Here is an 8,762-nt window from a genome sequence, read left to right as displayed (position 1 = left end):
ATTTTTTAAATTATTTTATATTGTTATATATTCACATAATTTAACTAATTTCCATTAAATCTTGACTCTGGTCCTAAAGTCAAAATTAGCCGTTAGTCAGGATAGCCTTTGGAGTCTCTGCTCACACTATTTAACATGCTAAGCTGGATCTGTTTCTTCAACTTGTCCTGACGATAAACCACACTTGTTGGTTCGAAACCCGTCGACAAATGATTTATCTCGTGATTTATGCTGAAGAATTTCTCTTAAACTTGATATGGATCACAGAAGCCTCAATTCAACAATTGAATCCCTGCACAGAAAGGTTCCAAAGTGTTTTTAGGGTCATTAAATTTATTTTACAGTTGATCTTTCTTAAGAAATTTTCCTTTCGGGTTCACCGCGTGATGTAGATATAATTCCTAAAATGCAATCTAAGATGATAAACAATCGTTTAATCTTCTTTTTGCAATGAAAATCCTAGCTACTAAAGAAAGAGAGATGATATTCTTCCAACATAGAGCAAAGAGCACACACTAGATGCACTATCCTAAATCAAACCAACAAGCAGTCTAAATGCAAATGCACATGCATGTATTTGTTTTCAGCATTCTTAATGTGTGAATGACAAGAAGAATGCCAAGTACAAATCTGAATTATCTTTCCAAAGCGACAGTACTAACAAATTTCTCTTCAAAAACAAAAGGAAGATAATGACGACACTTTGCTATTTTGAATCAAAAACTGCCTTCAACACTTGAAAAACTACTAATTCAAATCAAATACAAGAGTAACTATATAATCGACCATCAAGAACAATAGAATTTTTTCTTTGACTGAAAACGACACTTGCGACACTTTCAAATCAAAAGATGACAGTTTTATTATGCTACTTCTTTGTAAAAGAGAACTGAAAATGGCACACAATACATAAAAACATTCACAGTTCTTTGCACAATGGAGGCGAAATGACGGAAAGGAAGGGGGTTTCCACAGTGGTATACTGATCACAGACAGCAAAACTCCTGAATAGAGCTGAAGAGAGTGAACACAGAAACCAAAATCTAAGGGCAGAAGAGGTCTTGTCTGATCAGCGCACCTGCAACACAGGGAAAGTGCGATGCAGTGCACCTACTGCACATGGGAAGTGCGATGCATACAGATTCCCAAGAGTAGAAGGTGCGGCGGTCCAGGGACGAGACTTCAACTGGGTTCCGGGTCAGAGTTTGCAGCTCAGTTCAGTGATTTAGGCCGAGCAAGTGACGTACAGTAAAAAGAAATCATAGGGGATGATCTAATGAGGTTACTAGAGCCACCACTAGGGCAATTAGAAAGTTTGCAAATTGATTGTTCAGTTTATAAACAAAACCCGGAGATAGACTGAAGCAACATTGATCTACTTTGCACTTGCATAGCAAATGCAATTCGAAGGCTAGCTGGCTTGACTTCAGGCTCTGTCTGTAAATTTATAAAGCAAACAAACACAGACAAACAAAAAATTTATTCGCTCCCCAATGGAGTCGCCATTTTGTTATCGGGAAATCTAGTGTCCACTCGGAGTTGCTAGTCCCACTAAGACTGGTAGCTATCTTAGAAACAAACAAACTAAAACTACTTTCGTTTTCCTTTATGAGAAGTAGATAAGAGGGGAATGAAGGACACCAACCTCAGTCTTGTGCTTGGTTCCTTGCTTGGTTCCTCTCCTTTCTGATATATCTTTGCCACTTCTCCTCTGTTTACCTAGCTTCAAAGAGCACCTGTGGAATCAAAGCAGCATAATACTATCGAAGAATAGAGATCTACAATCATAAACAATATAGGACCAGATATACATTGACCACACAAATGCATATATCATCAAACATACAAGAATGTGGAGGAAAACTTCAATAGCTTTATTAATATGAAGAATAAGCAAAGAGGATTACAACCAATTGTTCTTACCCAGCGTCATCCTCCAGCATGAAAGCCCTTCTTTCACCTCGTGAAAAGCTTAGATCACCCAACACTATGATGTTCCACCAAGAAACCAACAACACTTCCTTACAAAATACAAAATTCCAACCTCTGGATCTCTGGGATGAGGGATCCATATATAGATGATTGCAGGGGGGTGAGTCAGCTTCTGGGATTTTGATTAGTTTCCTCTCTCTGATAGTCCTTGATTCCACTTTGAGATTAATGATATCTTACTCATCCCTGGGCAAATTCAGAGAGGCAAGTGTCACAGGAGAAGTTTCTGGAAGATTCCATGATCATCCACCTCGCAAACTGTCTCTGCCATTTGTCCACTTTTTCCCATCGCACCCTATAGAAGGGCTTTTCAGTATGCATCGCACCCTTTTCACTGGGTAGGTGGGATGCATTGCACCCTTAGCATTGAGCAACCTGTATGGTCCAGTTTTGACCAGTTCTGAGCAGTTTCCTGTGGAGAACTTCTGGGAGATGATGTAATCAACTGACCTTGTTCCTTTAGGGTATGAAACAACACTTTTAGGGACGTAGGAGCCCTTGGTTTATGGCATGTATGATTGGGGTTGCAGAGCCCAAAAATGTCTATAATAGTTAGTGATGTCTTTCATGGCTTGCTCAAACAATTTTGTCTCACATGAGCACATGTTCATTGTGATATAATGTCTTGTCAAGTGGAATTTCAAGTGTTGATAGTTGGATGTAACAATCATAGAGTAGATGAAGAGTCATGAGTGTAGATGAATTGTCACTAAGGGGAATGTCAAGGGTCACCCCACACTTTGCTATAAATAGAACCTCATAACTCATTGTATAGGCTTTTGGCTAGCCAAGCTTCCGATAAGACTATCTTAGAGAGAGCTTGAACAGTATTGTAACAAGCCTTGGCTTCTCCACTATGCAGAGCTAGTACATCTCTTTGGAGGAGTAGGTGGTTGTGGTTGTAGTGTTGCACTATTGGAACGAGTGGTTGGACATGGATGTATTATATGACTAGAACTTGCACTTCTTAATAGCGCAGAGCCATCACATTTCATGCATATGTTGTATTGTATTCTATGCTATCTGGTTTACTCTAAATGATATATGTATTTGTTTGCTTATGCATGCATATATGGACTATTCTGTATATGTATGTATGAATCTTTTTGAAATTTGTTGTTGGTTTAACGATCACTTTGGATTGCTCTCTAACTTTCTTTCCAGCTTGTGATGCATTTTCACTCGTGTGTTCCCTTCCAAGCCGATTACTATTACAGGTTTCCAAGGGTGCACTCACCTCACCCTCAGTACGTTAGAACCTCTCATGCACCTTCCTTGTCTCACTGCAGCTGTCACACCCATGCTACCAACAAAGTTATCTTACTTGCCTCTATGCGAAATCGTGGTCAAGGAATTACCGTACGACCCACTACTGGGATTCCTACACCAAACGATCTAAGGTCTAATTGGGACTTCTTACCGGAGAGATCCCCTGACATGTTGTTGGGTCTGGCACCATCAAAATTTATTGCACTAGAAGGAGGGCCATATGAGAAGCTATGTCCTCTCATACGGTTTTGAACCTTTGCATATCTTTCATGGATTCTTGCACTCTTCTCCCTCTACGATGTTTTTTGAATCATGAAGATGTCACCATCACGAGGGAGTTTTTCGATCACTTGTCCACTTACACATATGATGGTGAAGGCGAAGTGGCCTAGCCTAAGTACTTACATGGATTTATTTCCATGCTTCATGAGGAAGATGGGTGTTCTAACAAACAAGATAGCTTGCTTCATGCATACACACTTCTATGGTTGTTCAGCCTACCAGCTGACGTCGTGCACTCACTTGAGCACTTCTATGATCTCATTGAAGACACTTTATATCATTTTGATATAGACCATCTTGACCAAAACCTGCTACAACAATGGAAGTCTCCAAATGAATTGATTATGGATTTTTGGCAGAGCTTCCGTGACTTGCAGTTTCAAGCTCCGAGGAGCTAGATGAAATTTCTCTATCTTTGGGACTAATTCGAGTATTTCATTAATAAATCTTCTCATCCCAAGAAGAAGTTTGAAATCAAGCCTTGCTTGACATTCTTCAGTGAGGGATCTACGCAATCTCAGTCGGATGTGGTCACTATCACATGTGACTATCTGCCAGCCCCTCATCAAACAACTCCACCACTACCGAGTGAGGGATCTACGCAATGTTAGTCAGATGTGGTCACTATCACATGTGACTATCTGCCATCCCCTCAACCTTCATATCCTCCCAAAATCACTTCACTTAATTTTCATGTAGATTTGGTTGTGAGTCCTTCGAGTTGTTATATGCATTATGTTCCACAACCTCTGTCTTCACATTTGCTTGTTCCTCCAGATGATACTCTCTTGTGTTCTTCCATTCCAATCTCTACACTTGTTGTGAACATGGAACAATCCACTAACAGAGTTGGTCTTGCACACCCAACATGCATTGTCATTCATGAAGAGTATGAGTGGGAGCTTGAACATCAACACTCAGTGAAGGCTGACTCCCTTCCATTCAAGCCTCCTCCATTCTTTCCTAACATCTTTGGTGAACCTGCCATCCATGATTTTGCATGTGTATCTCCATCCACGGATGCACCCATTGTTGATCACTCACAGGACACATCGGATGTTGGTCCATCATTCGAAAACGGAGAGGATAAGTTATTCATTGAAAATACACTTGATCATTCATCTTCCTTTTCTAGAAACACAGAGGATGAGTTTGTTCACTTTTCATCTAACCCTCGATTTGATTCATCTGATCACGAGGATGTCGATGAGCTCATTGATTTTTCTGATGATGGCAGTCGTGATCCATATACTACCATATTTGATCATGATCATGACTCTATCATAGTTGATATTTTGAAGCCATCAGTTTATGATTATCTATTTGATGATGAAGATGAAACACCCAAGACTGTCAGGGCACTTCAGCTTGAGTTGGTGGTTATGGTAGGCCATCACTCCCTTGGGGTTAGTCTCACTTTCGATAAGGAAATTGTTCAATCACCCAAGGCTCCTCATCACTCATCTGTATGCACTGAAGATCAATCTCACACACAGATTGTTCTTCCTCCACTTGAACTACATGATCACATCACTCATGCATTGGAGGAATCTTACATCATGAGCACACATGCACAACGCAATTTACCTATGTTTCTTTTTTTCTTGCATGTCACAGTCAAGAGTGTGCATATTCTTCAAAGTTGCACACAGTGCTGCACAACACCGCGATAAGTCCACGAACTTCTCGTCATGCACTTGCACTCACTTATGTACTGTGGGCAATTTGAAATGTGAAGTGTGGTTGTCTTCATTGTTATATATTTCTTTCTTGCTGATTCACACAACTGGGTTTCTCGTGGACCAAACCTTCACCAACATGGGTCAACCAATGTGCTGGTGGCTGCATTGGAAATATTACTTCACGTGATCAAGCCCATGCACCATTAGTTTAGGAGTAGGATTAATGTTTGCTTTTAGTTGTTTTCTTGCATTTTTTTTTGCTTACTTGCTTTGTTTGTTTGTTTTTTTGCTTGCTTTTTTTCTTACATGCTTTGATTTCACTTTTTGCTTCTACTCTTGCTTTGCTTTGTTGTTTGTTAGTTTGCTTGTTTTGTTCATAGGTTAGTTTCGCATGAAACCATGTATGACTCTTGAAAGAAGATGGGTAAAGTACAAGAGGCCTTGTGGAGCTATCACTACTTGGTTATCTATCATCTTGCCTCTGTATGAATAAATTGTTACTTTTAGTCCTTGATACATCGAAGGAAAATACGTGATGTTTGAAGTGAACCTTGGTGAAAACACAACGCTTGCATGCTAACTAGTGTCACCTACTCTAGTCAGTTGCTTTTAGGTTAACCCTTGTCAGCTTAGTCTATTAGAGTAAGGCAAGGGGGAAAACCTTAATACGCATGTCAGAGGTATAATAAATTTCTTCTCTACTGGAACAACCTCTTCTACTGTCAATAAGTCTAGATCCCTCTTCCACCTCTGAAATGAATAAGTGCTATTCAGAATTATGAAAATCAAAAATTGAAAAAGTGAAAAAAAGCTTAAAAAATTAAAAATGAATTAGGTGAAAGAAGAGAAAGGCTTCCTACACAGAGAGGTGATGAAAGAAACTCTGACAAGGTATAGACTAGGCTCGCTGGCAGCAAGACATGCTTGTGTTCCTATGTGATTCCTTCGGGGTACTGTCAAGGGCTACTGGCAGCGGAGCAACACCATAGATGAAACTAAGATTTTGATGACTATTATGCTTGTGCATCAATATACCCCTCAATCCCAATCGAAACAACTGTTGACATGGCTTGGAATGTGTCAATCGACCAAGAGATTGGCAAATGCTACATCTTACAATCAAGCTAGTGTGAAAGCAAGACAAGTTGTGAACTGAACAATACTTTTGGAGGTGTTAGACTTGCTTTTCATGAACAAGGTCCATTCAGAGAGCTGGAGTTATACCAGTGTGTCACAAAGTTTTGTAGCAGTTACAACCACCCTCCCGAATGTTTCCTTAGCTTCATTTTGGAGCCTCCCTACCAAACTTCACAACAACATGTCTTGCTTCATCAAGTACACAAGCTCCAGTGATTTTCTTACAGAAAGATACCCTGTCGATCAAACCTTAGTGCATTCCCCTCACAGGTTGTTCATCTGCACTTGGTCTAGCAATAGGCTGAGCAACTCCTTTAAGAATTTACGAATATCTGGAGGGTAACTAGGCCTCCCTTCAAAAATTGTGCAATCCTCACTAGTAACCTGCTAGGTCCTAGAATTGCGCAATTCTGCTGAGCAAGCTTCACCCAAAAAAATGCGCAATCCTTCCGAGCTGGGCTACTCAGCCCAGAACTTGTACGAATTTTAGAATCAGTCAACTACTCTACCCAGAAATTACATAAATCTTCTGAGCTTCCAGCCCAGCTCCTAGCCAGAAATGCACATTTTCTCCCAATAATTGAACAACCTCTTACATGTGCAGCTGAGTGGACCGGTTCCCTTTGGGACCGAGCAAAATAGACTTGCATGCATGGGCTGCTTCTCCCAAGGCAACATGCAAAGGCATCCTAGGTTTCAAGGATCCATTTTTGGCAGTTGTAGGTTACATGCAACGATCATTACAGAATCCTCCCACCAAGTGTCGCTTTCCCTAGATTTGTGGTATGCACGTCATAACCTCGATTTCATCAAAACTCATTAATCAGATGTTGTAGAGCTCATCCCTCACATAAAACTTGTATCTTTGACATTCCACATTGCATATAGGAGCTGTCGACACATTAAGCTCAACTATTTTGGGGTAAGCCCGCTTTCCATGTCTTGTGTTGCATTTCTGACGCTTTTTGTGTTTTGCTTCGTATGAACGATGTTTTCTTGATTTTAGTGAGCACTTGCTATCATTTTGATACATACTAGCTTGTAGTACACACCATTTCAGTTCTCATTAACATCCCACTATTGTCACATGCATGAAATTGGTTTTCATCAACGATCACTGATTCAACGACTCGCCTCACCCACATGCATGTTGTTCCATTTTCTGAATCTGTCATTCACCATTTCCATGAATGATCATTCACTTATTCTTACACTTAGTAGTGCCATGCATTTGCATTCACATTCGCTTTCAGTTGCCCATCGACGAGTCTAGGAAGCCTTGGCCTGGACTTTGCCTTCACCGAGAAGCATTGCGCAATTTGGGGAAGGAATGCTCTGTCTTCCTCTCCAGAAATGTTCATTTCTACATAGGCACTATCCTTGAGGACTATTTTGCGCATTTCTAAGGGACAGTGACTGCTGGCCAAAAAATTGCACAATGCAATCACTGATCCTGCAATCATTGCCAACTGAGATTGCGTATTAACCAATTCCAATAGTTAATAGCCAGATTGGATTGTGCATTGTGCAGTTCTAGCAGTATGTCAGCCTCCAAGCAGCTTAGACTTTGTCTTGCACAATCTTGGTAGTCAGTCTCCTGACCTACCGGCGGAATTTATGTAACCTTCATGATCAGTCACACATGTATGTTGAAAGTCAGTTCTCAAAGTTCATTTTGGTTTTCGATTGACAGATTGCTTGCCATGAGTGTTTTCATGTCTCTAGGTATCATAGGTGTTCAACTACCTCTTAGCAATATAGGTACAATGGTTTCCTAGAGTGAAGAGTCGAAGATAGCGTTCAGAGCACACTTGGGGATGTAGTTGGTCAAGTGCTTATTGACTTGCCTAACCATGAAGACATCATGTTGTTCATAGAAAAGGACATCAAGATATGATGGTAGCAGCATCACAACGAGTAGCATCATGAATAGCAGTTGAAGGCAGCATACTGGGTTCAACAAATGCAAGAGGAAGTTTGTTGACAACACAAAGCCGTAACAAAGTTGCAAGCTCAAGCAAATCCACTGGTGATAAAAGAAACTTTGGAGACTCGGGCTATGAGGTCACGCCGCGACATGAAGATCGTGCGAAGATAGAGAATGGAACAAACAAGGAGTCACATCTGCTAAAGTAGCAACTCAAGGAAGAACATGAGTTGCACAGATAAATGAATGAGTTGCAGCAAGAACAGGAACATTAGTGGTTGCAACATCCACTCACGGATGAAACTACGCCCATACAAGTTAAAGATCCATCCTAGTAGCTGGCACAAAGCAAACATGGTGAGTAGTTTTGTTGATCGCATACAAGGGAATGCAACAGCATGCATGTCATTATGCGCACACATGCAATCCCACCCATTGAGCACACTCACCAAGGTAAAGACAAGAAGTAATTC

Source organism: Pinus tabuliformis, chromosome 3_2 (genome assembly GCF_031772625.1).
Source record: "Pinus tabuliformis cultivar Carrire ecotype Pingquan chromosome 3_2, CPIR1, whole genome shotgun sequence".
NCBI lineage: Eukaryota > Viridiplantae > Streptophyta > Pinopsida > Pinales > Pinaceae > Pinus > Pinus tabuliformis.
Note: the sequence above shows the minus strand (reverse complement) of the source record.